The sequence below is a fragment of the Penaeus monodon genome, chromosome 26 (assembly GCF_015228065.2).
Source record: "Penaeus monodon isolate SGIC_2016 chromosome 26, NSTDA_Pmon_1, whole genome shotgun sequence".
Classification (NCBI taxonomy): Eukaryota; Metazoa; Arthropoda; class Malacostraca; order Decapoda; family Penaeidae; genus Penaeus; species Penaeus monodon.
Genome location: NC_051411.1, coordinates 34,737,338 through 34,742,337, shown reverse-complemented (window position 1 = coordinate 34,742,337; position 5,000 = coordinate 34,737,338).

Here is a 5,000-nt window from a genome sequence, read left to right as displayed (position 1 = left end):
GAGGAGGAGGAGGAGGGAGGGAGGGAGGGAGAAAGGGGGAAAGAAGGGATGGGAATGAAGGGTGGTAGGGAGAAGTGAGGGAGAGAGGAGGGTGGGAGGGAGAAAGGGGAAAAAAGGAGTGATGGGAATGGAGGGAGAAGAAAAGGGAGGAGAAAGGAGAGGAATATGGAGATGGGAGGAGAGAGAAGAGGGAGAGAGGCGGAGGAAAGAGAAGAAGGGAAGATGAGACAAGTGGGTAGAAAGGAGAAAAGAGAAAGAGAAAGAGAAAGAGAAAGAAACAAATACTGAAATTGAAAGAACGACAGGGAAAAAGAGAGAAAGAGAGGAAAAAAAGAAGAGCGAGATGCAGAAGCAGCAGAAGAATAGAAACAGAAGAAAAAGGAGAAGGAGGAGGAGCAGGAGGAGGAGGAGGAGGAGGAGGAGGAGGAGGAGGATAGAGCGAGCAAGAACTAGCACCTGACGCCTCACTTTCGCCTTAGAAGATGTCATTAAGGAACGCGATCCACCTGTTATCACCTGAATAAACACGGGAACCTCGTCGCAGCGGCCGTTGACAAGGCGAGAGCGACCTATATTAAGAGACGCGCTGCTCTTTCCATGCTCTTTGATCGACCTCCTTTGATTCCTTTTTAGAAACTTCTCTCTAAATGTTCGCTGTGATTCAGGTCTTCTGTATAAAGGGGTCTTTCGATGTTAAGGATATATATCTCTCTTCGTTTTTTTTTTATGGATATATATGATCTTCTTTCTTCTTTTTTTTTTCTATCTCCCGATTTTTTTTTTTTTTTTTTGAATCTGTCGAGTGTCAGAAGCCTGCGAAAACTACACCTGCTGCCATCTGTCGGCCGCTGAGTGAAACATCGGTTTTATGAGGGGATGTCGGGGTGTCAAACAGCCACTCGTAACGTGAGAACTTAAGTGGCCCTTTTGCAAGCACTAATTTCACACCACTGAATCACTTTTTAAAATTGTTTTGCTTTGATTGGCCCTCTTAAAAAGCATCCGTTGTTATTATTGTCGGTTAGAGAGCCGTTTTCATCGTGTTTTCCCGCCATTTTTCAGAAAAGAGCGCATGATAATAAAAGGGTCCGGAGCTTCATTTGTTCCGTGAGCCAATTTGGAAATACACTACAATTTTGGACAGCATTTTGTAAAGTGCTGTGTCGCAATTTACGAAGGCCTAAAACACAAAAGTTAGGGGAATGGAAATAGTGAGTAAGCCACCTCATCACCGTATATTCCCATGCACAAACGTGTACAAATACGCACGCAGACTCTTTCAGACATGCGTGCGCACACACACGCACGTTCGCACACACACACACACACACACACACACACACACACACACACACACACACACACACACACACACACACACACACACACACGCACGCACGCACGCACGAACGCACACACACACACACACACATACACACACGCGGACACACATAAACACACACGGACACACACGCACAAACACACACACACACACACAAAAACACACACACACACACACACACATACAGGCACACACACACACACAACGTTTTTTATTTGAACCTCCCTCCCTTTCTCCTCTCTTTCCCCTCTCTTTCGCTCTAATCTCCCTTCCCTCACCCTAACCGACTTCACTCCCTCCCTCACCCTTTTTTCCTCATTTTAGTCACCCTTCACCCTTCTTTCTCATTCTTCTACATTTCCATCCTCCTCCTACTCCCTTTTCGAGTTTTCGCCTACAATTTTCCCCCTCCCTTTCACCTTTATCCCTTTCCTTCTCTCTTCCTGCTTCCGTTTTCCGCTCACTCTTCCTCCTATCCCCTATTCTCCCACACCTTCCCCCTCCCTCCTCCCCTTTTTCCTCCCACCCCCTCTCCCTTTCCCTTATCCTCCCCTCCCTTCCCCCTATCCTCCTCCCCTTCTCCCTTCCTCCTATCCACCATCCCTCTCCCCTATTACCCCCCCTCCCCCCCTTCCTCCCATTCATCCACCTCCCCACCCCCCCACCCACCCCTCACCCCCCCACCCTTCTGCACATCCCCATAACGCAGCTAAACCCCATGTAATTATGTCCTTCATAACTCTCATCTCACTCATCAAAAATAAAAATGTTCGAGGGGAAAAAAAAAAAAAAATGCAGGTTCATGTACTGATCCCCGTGAAATTGCGTCATGCGGTTGAGGGGAAATGAGGGGGAAAGGGGAGGGGGAGATGAAAGGGGATCGGGGGGGGGGAGGGAGGGAGGGAGGGTTGGAGGGTATATGGGAAAAGGGATAGAGGGGAGGGAAGTGAGGAGAAAGGGGAAAGGGAGATGGAGGCATGTAAGGGAGGGGGAGTTAGAGGGGAGGGAAGTGAGGAGAAAGGGGAAAGGGGGATGAAGGGGATGGAGGGAAGGAAGTGCGAGATGAGAGGAAAAGGGGAGGAGGAGATGAAAGGGAAAGGGAGAGAAGGAGATGAGGAGAAAGGGAAGGATGGAAATGCGGAAACGGGGAGAGGAAGGGTTAGAAGAGGGAGGGGTTTTGGGTAACATGGAGAGGGGAAATGAGGGGAAAAGTGTGGGGAGGGATGTGTGGGTGGGGTGGAGAGCTCAGGGACGGTCACAGGGGCTAGGGAAAGGTTAGAGGGATAGAGAGACGGGAGGAGGTGAGATGGAAGCAGTGGGTGGAGGGGAGAGAAGGAAAAGTGTTAAGAGAGAGTAACTGGAATGAAGAAAAAAGTGTAAAAATGGGAAAATAATGGAGTTACACACACACACACACACACACACACACACACACACACACACACACACACACACATATATATAATATATATATATATATATATATAATATATATATATATATATATATAATACACACACACACACACACACACACACACACACACACACACACACACACACACACACACACACACACACACATCATACACACACAAACGTTTATTTATATACACGTATATATGTATGTATATATAATAAAGAAAGAGAGAGGGAGACTGAGTGTGTGTGTTTAATATACGTCCAATATAAGCATATATATATATACATTTACTCGTTTTCCTTTGTTTCGCTAAACCCGAAAAAGCACCAGAGCACGGACCGTGGAGGCAGCAGGCCGTCATGTATTCGCCGAGGTGCTTCAGGGTCGGTCTCTAGTAGTCGAGTTACTACCTAGATACCAAAGGGAGCAGACACTGAGGAGAAATGTGGAGTTCGTTGTTTGGCTTCGGTTTCGTTCCGGCAACTGCATGAGCTGTTGCATCTTCTTGCATTACACCGAGGATGAGGAGGGGGAGATCTGCTGCGTAGACCACGCTGTATCTTACCTATCCCCCTCTCCCAAGCCTCAGCCAGGAGAGGACACTCCAGCAAAGTGACGCCATAACACGAAAGATGACTGGCTAAAAACTCAATCTCGACTGGTGTAGAGCGACTGTGAAGGGAACATGAATCATCACTGTGTGTGCGTGTGAGTGTATAGGTAAATGGGTAGATATCTATATCTACCTCTAAGCTATAGCTATCTATGTCTTATTTATCTGTTTATCTATCTATCTGTCTATACATCTATCTGTCTATCTATTTATCTTTCTATATATCTATATGTATATGTATATGTACTCACACACACATATATATGTGTGTGTGAGTTCGAGGGTTCGAGTCACCGACCGGCGCGTTGTTCCCTTGGGCAAGGAACTTCACCTTGATTGCCTACCTAGCCACTGGGTGGCCAAGCCAGCTCAAGTCAGTGCTGGTCCCAAGCCCGGATAAATAGAGAGAATGATTATCTAAAAGGTAACACCGGCACTCTCCGTGGAAAGGAACTGGGGACCCTACCACGTACTCACTCCAAGAGCATCACAACGTGAAAACTGCAATTGAGTATCATGCTGTGACCACGGCGGCTCAGACATGAACCTACCGTAAAATGATGATGATATATATATACATATATATATATATATATATATATTTATATATATATATATATACACACACACATATATATATACAATATTATATATATATATATATATATATATATATATATATATATATATTATATATATATATATATATGTGTGTGTGTGTGTGTGTGTGTGTGTGTGTGTGTGTGTGTGTGTGTGTGTGTGTATTTATACACCACACTCACACACACACACACACACACACACACACACACACACACACACACACACACACACACACATATATATATATATATATATATATATATATATATATATATATATATATAATATATATATATATATATATATATATATATACACAACATTGTTGATTATCAAGAAAATGAGAAACAAATCTCATAAACAGAGTAAACCGAAAAAATAGCTACTAAATGTAAAAGAAATATATCGGCAAGCACAAAAGACCCACACAAATTACCTTCAGCTCTTCCCCTCTCGCTTCCCTCCCTTCCCCTCTTTTCCCTCCCTCCCTTCCCCTTCTCCCTCCCTCCTCCTTCTCCCTCCCTCCCTCCTCCTTCTCCCTCCCTCCCTCCCTCCCTCCCCCTTCCTCCTCTCCTCTCCCTCCCTCCCTCCCTCCCCCTTCTCCCTCCCTCCCTCCCCCTAGATTTATGTATCACTTGACGCCGTCCTCGTGTCCGCTCTGCCAATAAAAGCCACAATAAAGACACTTTCCTTCGTCAGTCCTCCTTCCTTCCCTCCTTATGTGTCCTCTGGCGGCGGGACCTCCCCCCCTTCCCTCCCCTCATTCCCCTTCCTTACCCCTCGCCACCCTCCCCTCCATCTCTCTCCATCTCTTCACCTGTCTTCCTGCCACCCCTCCTCTCCCCCCCAGCCTTCCCCACCTTTACTCTCTTACGCTATCCACCCTTCCTCTCTCACCCCTACCCACCCTCCCCCTCTCACCCCTACCCACCCTCCCCCTCTCACCCCTACCCACCCTCCCCCTCTCACCCCCACCCATCCTTCCCTGCTCCTACCCCCCCCCCTTCCTCCTTCTAACCC